Here is a 10692-nt window from a genome sequence, read left to right on the forward strand (position 1 = left end):
GCTTGAACTATTTCAAAGAATTGAAAGTCATAAATAAACTTTTTTTTTTCTAATCAATATTCAGGTCGTATGTACAAGTGTTCTCCTTGATTGTTAGAATCAATAGATTGTTAGAATAGATTGTTAGAAACTTCAATTACTCGAAAAGATAGCGGAGAAAAATGTGCTTCGTTTAAAGTAACATGAACAAGCATGATCAGATCTTAACAGACTTTGCTAAATGAAATTAAAACGATTAAGATTAATTCATGTGAGAATTATTAGCCAGTTAGGCATAAAAATAGGGATGATATTTTTCGATATTTTCTATGTAAATGCATAATACGCACCCCCTTATTCTGAACTTGAAATTTTGACCCGTAAAAGTGCGTACTATACACGGAGAAATACGGTGATTTGAAATAATAAAAAATTTAAACTTTTTTGTCAGTGCGCAAGGTAGGCATCATTTTGCAATGAAACAAATCAAAGTTTCCGAACGCATTACGCTTGCTCACCGAACCTGTCAAAAACAGTCGATGAATTTACAATTAATATAATATCATTGGTCATTTGCAAGTGGTCACAGAGTTTATAAAAGAGGTCACAAACTACAAAAGGGACGGGGTTGATTATATGAAAATCTGTCACTTATGTAGTGTGACTGACCGGACCTTTTTATCTCAACTTATTTTCAATAATTTAGAGGAATTTTTTGATATGACTGATTGCCAATGGTACTTGTTGTAAGAGAGAGGTTATATTGTAATAATTAATAACATGATTGTAAACAAAGGTTTATTGCGATGCTACGATCTTGCAAAAGTATTTTCCCACAAAACTACAATTGCTCAAGAGGCCACTATTATAGTTCAAGTCATCGAACCCGAAGAGATACAGAGAATTACTTCAGTGATATGTGTGCTGATACCAATTCCACTAGCATATCGGTTTAATCAGGCATCAGAGCTTTTGGTTATTAGCTTCAATCGTTGTCATGATCGGCATTCGTTGCATACGTTATAATCTATTATAATGTTATCATAAATTAGAGTTTCAAAAACATCTTGGGAAGGACAAGTCCAAATAAAAAACGACAAGGCAATCCCAATATGGTTGTGAAGCGCTATGTACGGAATGAATTATGAGATTACCAGAAAGAAAAATTTCCTTATATACTCAATAAATTTGTAATTTGTTGCAGAACCCGCGAAAACTATAAAAACCGACGATGGATACCTACTTGAGAGATTCGATATTACAGTTGATAGCAAGGGTTCAGCAGAACAGAAATGCAGCGCACGGGGCGCATGGCTAGTGCGGATGAAAGACACCAATATGCAAAACCAAGTTAAAGTTCTTCTAGAGTAATTTATTTATATATACTACACAGATAAACATTCTTGTTCAATTTCAGAAAAAAAACGTATTGTATTTTATAGGCTCGAATTTAACCACATGGTTATAGATTTCCTTCTGTTTATATGCGTGTGGACGCAAAGACCAAATCCTGTTATCCGCCCGAAATCATCCATACCTACACCGTACTATAAAAGCGTTAGCGAGATTTATTGATTGGCTCGAATTTAACCACATGATTACAGCTTTTGATGTTCTGTTAATATGAAATTTTCGATTTATCCATAAAAACGCTTGATCTGGCATTTTAACTCAAATTTCACGTATTCATATGTACAAATTGTTCTATTTCTCTGACTGTAAAGATATGATATTTTTAAGTGAAGTGAATAAATGAGCAATCTTTTACAACAGCATATCGATGAATGAAAATTACTCCAAATTATCATGCTAAGTTGGGTCCGTCAAACTAGTTACGAATGCTCGTGACAATCTTACGTGAATAATGTTTATTGAGAAAACTTTTTTGATCAGAATGTTCTCAATGGAAGAATCGATAAAATAATCTTTTCAGTGCCATTCCGGTTCGCCAAATTGTTTTGAAGGTAATAGAAGTTTAAATAGTATGAAGGTCATCAACAAATCAGCAAACTGCGCACAATACAAAATGACATGTCATTCATTGACACAATACGATATGACGTCGTTCAAAATTTGTTCATGTTTATGCGTGTCGTCATTCTCGCAATATTCACATCTACTTATTTTTGATGACAAAAACATTAGAATATAAAACAGAGTGGGATTGTGTCTGAGTCAAAAAGTATTATGCCCTAATGGTATTGGAGCAGAAATCAACTTCTAAATATAGCTTGTCGGAGTCAAATTTTCAAACCGTTTGGATAATATTGATTGAACAAATAGTCCTTTCGACACGAAAGTTTCGTATAATAGGCCGGGGTAATTCAGACTCCTGAGGTATGACGGACTTGAATAGTAAAATTCTTTGATAGGGACACCTCGCATCTCATCGTGGCTTAGGACGTTTCGCGTGCTAGTGCGACATCTTGTGACGTTAGAACCAAAATTTTTACATTCCCCTCCCAGCATCTTACGAAGCAGGTGTTTAGGAGGAGGGGGCTTTTGAAATAAAAGTTTCGGCGAAGAAACTATGTCAAGGTGGGGTGGGTAAGGGAGGATTTTTTAATATGGTCTCGTGAGAATATCAAGGGACTGTAGTCATCGGGACTTTTGTAAAACTTTTTCGTGGTATTATGTACCATTCCACTACTTGGATCAAAAACACTTTAACCACTATATTTATACTAAGTATTTTATCAATTAGGTCAGGTGTCAAATTAAATCTTATCCCGGTAAACTTTTTGTGGAATTTTGTTTGTATAGTATAGATTAGGTTATTGGTGACTGATATATGTTTGCGGTCCTCAGTGGTCATTGGTATATTTGTAAAATGAAAACAAACCCAACGTCAAAATGCTTTATCTGCTCTTTCTGTAAACATATCCTATTATAATGAATTACAACCCAAAGTCAAATAAAAACGGAGGTATAATATTAAAAATATTCTTATCTAAATGTCGACGTCAGTCGCAAGAAACATTAAATCATCATCGGAGGGAGAGCTGTGAATCAGAGATTCTTTACTAAGCGTTACTGATGAGTAAGTGCGCGCACGATACGCTAACATATTATACGCTGTATATCATTCGATTGGTGAGATATAAAATGTGATTTTTATATTTATCCTCAAGGTAAAAAACCGATGATTTCAGAGAAAAGGGCATTAAACTTTTTCACGAAATCACCTTACGCGACCAACTAATTTGGATCATAAAACTGATAGTAGTAAGTACGCAGGATAAGATGACATGTCCTGGATTTCGCTGGAAATAAAAGTTTTGAATGCATTAAGTATGATTTATGACAGAATTAATAAATTATTTGAATTTTGTTTTAAATATAGCAACCCGTTAGAAATGATTTGATAGCGAGATTATTATTGAAAGTAGCTGTGTGTGTTCAGTCAAGTTAAAGAATATTTTGTCATACTGTAATGGAGTGGTACCAAACAACACTAGTCATAGTCGCTAGTCATTGTCATCACCATGCGTTTCATCTCTAGATTGATGATATTACGAGGCTCTTTGAGGATTTAACATAAATTGTTATTCATTCGCAATGTAGTAACTTATAGTGGCATGATTACTTTGTGTCAATATTTTCATCCCGGGTAGTTTCCTAGATTCTTATACCTTTTCGTTCCCAAAAATGTCTTTATATATTTAAACACTAGCAAATGTTAATTAATATATTCGGGTATGCAAATGATCGATTTTATCAGATTTGAGCGCAATTCTGGATATACAGTGATTTTATTATAACTACGAAAAGGCTCGACATGAAGGTTGTGATGAGAAAGTACAAAATGTTATTCCACTAATTTAATGTTCAAAAAAACGAATTTAACAAATTTACCTTCATGCTAATGAAGAAGAATAAAAGAGTGTTTTTTTCATTTCGCTTATCATTACATCGATTTGGAACCGAATACTAAAATATTGAATATAACGCATGTCTGAAATAGCAAAATTAGTTAAACCGTCTTATATGCTTGAACTATTTCAAAGAATTGAAAGCCATAAATAAACTTTTTTTTTTTTTAATCAATATTCAGGTCGTATGTACAAGTGTTCTCCTTGATTGTTAGAATCAATAGATTGTTAGAATAGATTGTTAGAAACTTCAATTACTCGAAAAGATAGCGGAGAAAAATGTGCTTCGTTTAAAGTAACATGAACAAGCATGATCAGATCTTAACAGACTTTGCTAAATGAAATTAAAACGATTAAGATTAATTCATGTGAGAATTATTAGCCAGTTAGGCATAAAAATAGGGTTGATATTTTTCGATATTTTCTATGTAAATGCATAATACGCACCCCCTTATTCTGAACTTGAAATTTTGACCCGTAAAAGTGCGTACTATACACGGAGAAATACGGTGATTTGAAATAATAAAAAATTTAAACTTTTTTGTCAGTGCGCAAGGTAGGCATCATTTTGCAATGAAACAAATCAAAGTTTCCGAACGCATTACGCTTGCTCACCGAACCTGTCAAAAACAGTCGATGAATTTACAATTAATATAATATCATTGGTCATTTGCAAGTGGTCACAGAGTTTATAAAAGAGGTCACAAACTACAAAAGGGACGGGGTTGATTATATGAAAATCTGTCACTTATGTAGTGTGACTGACCGGACCTTTTTATCTCAACTTATTTTCAAGAATTTAGAGGAATTTTTTGATATGACTGATTGCTAATGGTACTTGTTGTAAGAGAGAGGTTATATTGTAATAATTAATAACATGATTGTAAACAAAGGTTTATTGCGATGCTACGATCTTGCAAAAGTATTTTCCCACAAAACTACAATTGCTCAAGAGGCCACTATTATATTTCAAGTCATCGGACCCTAAGAGATACAGAGAATTACTTCAGTGATATGTGTGCTGATACCAATTCCACTAGCATATCGGTTTAATCAGGCATCAGAGCTTTTGGTTATTAGCTTCAATCGTTGTCATGATCGGCATTCGTTGCATACGTTATAATCTATTATAATGTTATCATAAATTAGAGTTTCAAAAACATCTTGGGAAGGACAAGTCCAAATGAAAAACGACAAGGCAATCCCAATATGGTTGTGAAGCGCTATGTACGGAATGAATTATGAGATTACCAGAAAGAAAAATTTCCTTATATACTCAATAAATTTGTAATTTGTTGCAGAACCCGCGAAAACTATAAAAACCGACGATGGATACCTACTTGAGAGATTCGATATTACAGTTGATAGCAAGGGTTCAGCAGAACAGAAATGCAGCGCACGGGGCGCATGGCTAGTGCGGATGAAAGACACCAATATGCAAAACCAAGTTAAAGTTCTTATAGAGTAATTTATTTATATATACTACGCAGATAAACATTCTTGTTCAATTTCAGAAAAAAAACGTATTGTATTTTATAGGCTCGAATTTAACCACATGGTTATAGATTTCCTTCTGTTTATATGCGTGTGGACGCAAAGACCAAATCCTGTTATCCGCCCGAAATCATCCATACCTACACCGTACTATAAAAGTGTTAGCGAGATTTATTGATTGGCTCGAATTTAACCACATGATTACAGCTTTTGATGTTCTGTTAATATGAAATTTTCGATTTATCCATGTCCTAATAGTATTTTCGAGTTTTTATTATCATATGAATACTAACTACCTACACTGTGAATGAGATACATTCATACTTAAAAACCATGTTAATATTTTCATTACGTTTTTTATTTCTAAAAACAAGTAAATTTCTGTGCGCTTTTGCGAAATGTATTTAATTTCGTTACACTGGCGCAACTGCACCAAATTCAGACGGAGATTACTATATTGCTCTCACGAAAAGTTTCGATTTGTGGAGATGGTCTGATAGAGTTACTGTTTCATATATGAATTGGTAAGCTACCGAATGACAAAAATGTCAGTCTTGCATCCTCATTATTCTTCATGCTATAAATAGACGAACCAAACTGACATCCCATTCAAAATAAATCTTGAACCCTTAGTGGAAAGTTTATGAATCTGTGATACATTACCTTTATTTCATTTAGGAATGAAATAAAACTGAAATTGACCGCAAAACTAAAGAATAAATCTTTTGATACAGTTCTCAATATTTTTGCAAAGGGCAAAGAGTGAAGGTGAAGACGACGGTCAGAAAACGTGTACCAATTAATTACTCTGACGGAGCATGGACAGACATTATGTGTACCTCGCAAAGACGTTACATCTGTCAGTCAGGTAAGAAACGTTAAACTGCGTAATCAGTTTGTTCTATACCCGAGTGACTATATGGAAAATATGAGGCTATGCTATATGAAGAACCTGTATGACTTGCTTCGCTGTAAAAAGTACCTTATTCGTGAAATTTTAGAAGATTTATGATTTGAATTATAATTCATTTTGACTAATTTCTAAAGTTTTCTATGAAGTTGGGCATATCTCAAATATATTAATCATATTTTGATCAAATAGTGCAGATATTTGAAATAAGTTATTGAAGTCAGGTCCTGAATGCCTATTATATGGACGATGTATGTATTTTTCATTCTACGTTTTTTAATTTACAATTGTTCAAAAATTCCATTCAAAATAAATTTGCTAATTTTATTGTTTTTATTGCAGAATACTTTAATGAATAATTATACTTCTGAATTTGAATTTATAAGGTTACATTTGGCATTGTTGCAATTTCTTCGAACAGTGTATGAGTACAATGACATTGCATTGTAATCGTTGCATGAAATGTGTGCTACATAAAATAAGGTTGAGCGACATTGCTCTGTTAGTATTCATCACAGCTATTCCAAACAATGACAAATTGGCAGGATGACTGTACAAGTTATTTCACCTTTTCATTTTTTTTTCATTTTCAAGTACCAAATATTTAATCCCAAAGTCATTTACATGGGAATGTTAAAAGAAGTAAATAATTATTTTAATATTGTTTCAGAGCTTTTCGCCATCACATCAGCAAAGGACAAAGTAGTAGTAGTACGTGGTAATAGGGCATTTATTAACGTGAAGATACGGAGCTATAATGAAGCTGTGATAATGAAAGTGTTCAAACTCCCGGATAAACCAAATGCAATTCGCACTGTGAATAACTTACGCAGTTCTTACACCGTTATTACTCCCCTAATCAGCGACGTCCATAACGTTATTTATGAATTTGTGGTAGCGCCAGCTGACGCATCGAAATCTTATACGAGATCGACGAAAGTTCGAATAAATGTACACCGTAAGTAAATATAGCGGTTACCAAACTTTTTGTTTGCGCGGCACTAATTTACCAGGGAAAAAAACTCACGGTCCACTTACACGAAAAAAAAATGCTGCTTTCAAACAAAACTTGATTTTGTGATCGTTAATGTGTATTTTATGCCCTTTAAAGTTTGTGAACATGTGGGTCTATGCAATATCATTTAAAATGCTAAAAAAATCACTCCTGTTCACTAAACTCGATTCAGCGGATAAATGGACTGCAGATCACGACATTCCATCAAATAGAGGTTACCTATATTGTTACGTAACAAAAGAGGCAGACAATAAGTCACAAATAAAAATTTGAAATGAATTTATTGATTCATATACACAGCAGTTGAAAGAAAAAACAATTAAACATTTAAAATAAATACAATTTGTAGAATATTCAATCATATTTCAGTTATGTTTATCACAATTCTGTTACCGTATTTCCCGGCAAAAAGGTCCACCCGGTAAATGAGACGAGGCCCGGTTTTAAGCCTGAAAAAATGGGTTTTTGCATATAATCTGCCAATAAGTCGGGGTAGTAAAATCGCGTCAACATCGGCATCTCAAATTACCATGTAATGCCTTTAGAGCAAACGCCGCATTTTTGCATTGAACAAAATAGCCTATAATGACGTTTCCTTGTAGCGTAATATTCAATCCATAATAACTACGGGAATTCAAACTGTCTTTAAATTTTACTCTAATTGTGTTTAACTCAGGATTGCGTCCAACTCAGGATTGCGTCCTGGGAACAAGACCTAATACATAATAGGGCGCCACCAAAAAAATGAAAATTACCAGACCCGCCTAATAACACGACCCCCCAAAATCAGGCCAAACATTTGTGTCTAAAAACACGACTTATTCCCCGGGAAATACGGTAATTTTCGCGGGGCACCTAGCAACTCGTCACGGCGCACTAGTGCGCCGAGGCGCAAATTTTGGGAACCGCTGGTGTAATATATTGTATAATGCAGCGTTTCCGAACTTTTTCAGTCACGGAACACTTACACTTTTTATCTCGCCTCGCGAAACACCAAAAAATGGAGGTGTAAAATTGATAAAGAAAAATGGTGTAAGGCAGCGGTTACCAAAGGTTTCGCAACGAAAACTAGTGTTGCTAAATGCCACGCAAAAACTAACAGAATTGTATTAAACATAAATAAAATATGATTGAATATGTAACATTGCATTTACCAAAAATGTTTTATTTATTTATTTTTGAATGTGTATGAATAAAACAATAAATGAGTTATTCGGAAGCAAGCAGTTCTTTAACATGAGCATTTCAAAAACCAGGCAGGGACAGAGAAAGAAGAGTTGACCCTTTTGCCGTTATTCTTTAGGCCTACGTGTTTGCCTATAGCAAAACCAAAAAGTTTACTGTAAAATGAATGAGAAACTTGACAGTCAAAAAGCTAGGCCGACGGTTCACATAAATGCCACTACTCTCAAAAAGTTACTCCGCTTTTGGCCAGCGGTGGCGCGATATTGAACGGCTTCTTCAGGATCCTGTGAGCGCTGTGGCGACCAATTTTGTCGTAATTTTGAACTCTTTTCCGCGGAACACTCGGAAGACGCTTGCAAACACAGTTTGAGAAACGCTGGTGTAACGGGATCAAGAACCTAGCTCAAATAAATAGGTTGATGTCATGATAAAACAACGAGGTATTCCGCATTTTTTCTTTCTACAAATATGCGCAAATGCCGAATTGTAAAGAGGTTTTATGATTTTAGAAGTGCCGGCTTTGGAATATAACTTTCGTTCTTTTTGTATTTTAAAATTTTCTTATTATGAGTGGCGCCGACGCGGTGCTTTGTTGCGTACGCTTGAAAACCATTACCTTTCTTATTGTTTTATAAACAAACCGTCGTTTTGGTTGCGTCTTTTGTATATGGGCAAAACTCGAATCTAAGCAATTTATTGACGGCGCGCTTAATGGTCTGTAAAATAAAATAACCGGCCAATATTTTCCGATAGGAAGGAATCTAGATTTGTACAAATGACATTGCGAATAGGATTTTATATTGTTGCAAATTTGATAAAATAGCTTTTTATTGTGGGGTAAGTTAATAAAATCAAGCAAATTTTTGGTGGATCTAAAAAATTTCCACGGCACAACGTTAAAGCAATTTCATTAATATATTCCAAAATTGCGTTCACTCGTACTTTGGCGCTTTTTTACGAGTAATATCAATTAAAAATCAGCATATTGAAAATAGTATACCTTCGGAAGTAAACGAAATTCATATATAGACATTGCGTAAATAATAACAGCCGCATGCTTTAATGAAATTTTGTAAGCAATGAAACTTCCTAACTGATTCCCTACGACTGTTTTTCAGATCCTGTGAACATTACCAACATATTCCCAACGACAGTATTTCCCCAGTCACGACAGACCCAAATCACGTGATCTGTGAGGCATCCGGTTCTCCATCTCCTAAGGTTGTTTGGATTAAAGATGGAACGTCGGTTTCGACAAGCGAAGATAGTCCTGTATATCAAGTGAAAGCCACCGGCAAATCTTTCCTCTATATAATGAATGCAGCATTGTTGGATAATGGGACTTATACATGTCGTGCCAAAAACAATATAGGGGAGCCGGCACAGGAAACTAATAATGAGCAACAAATAGAATTAGCAGGTGAAAAATATAAGTTATAGTTCCCTCTGAATAATTTTGATATGACCAAAATAGTGTAATGCTATCAAAAATTAAATTGCAATTGGCGATAATAAAAAGTATATTCTATCACTTTACAGTTTACGGATCACCTGTCATAACAGATAGTAAAGTAGAATGCAATGTTGGAGGAAAGGTCACAATTGAATGGAAACCTAACAATCAAACTATCGGCGTCGTGCACATGTTTTGCAAATCAGCCATGGTGCTTTGGAAGTCATATAGCTGTAATATACCAACGATTTGAAAGTAGGAGATAGAAGCTAAACTTGTTTTTTCACCACATCAAATAAAAAGTGCCACCAGTTATGAATATGTTCGACTTTAAACTAATATTTTTGATGATAAAATAGGTTCAAATTTTTCATATTGAATCTTAACATTATCACTGTATTAACTGCCGATTCGATGTTCGCCATGTAAGCTTTGATGAAAATCGAATAAAAGAACTGAGTTGAATATTTATAAAACTCCATTCTCGAAAGTGTTCAGATTTGCGTGTTAAGTTCTGTATATGATCACTTCACGCAGTTTGAATTTGGCAAGATGAAAGCTTCCCTTATCAAATTTACGGAAAATTTTGAAATGAAAATGTATGATGTAGATATGCTCATCCTTTGAAAAGCATTACCTAATTATTATATTTTTTTTTCAAGAATTTCGGCAACTCGCGACGGTGACACTGTCGCCATTTACACACGAAACATAACAGCACGAACACCGGAAACTACAACAATTGACAAGCTTAATCCTTATACTTACTATTCTATTAAGGTAA

General features: G+C 34.2%; 1 long non-coding RNA gene across 1 annotated transcript; it reads left to right on the top strand.

Moving 5' to 3' along the window:
• The first annotated feature begins 9743 nt into the window (after window positions 1–9743).
• On the top strand, window positions 9744–10692 carry LOC144414533 (uncharacterized). The gene is made up of 3 exons (XR_013470428.1): window positions 9744–9875; window positions 9995–10163; window positions 10571–10692. It is a non-coding gene; the product is annotated as an uncharacterized LOC144414533 (long non-coding RNA).

This window comes from Styela clava, chromosome 2 (assembly GCF_964204865.1).
Source record: "Styela clava chromosome 2, kaStyClav1.hap1.2, whole genome shotgun sequence".
Classification (NCBI taxonomy): Eukaryota; Metazoa; Chordata; class Ascidiacea; order Stolidobranchia; family Styelidae; genus Styela; species Styela clava.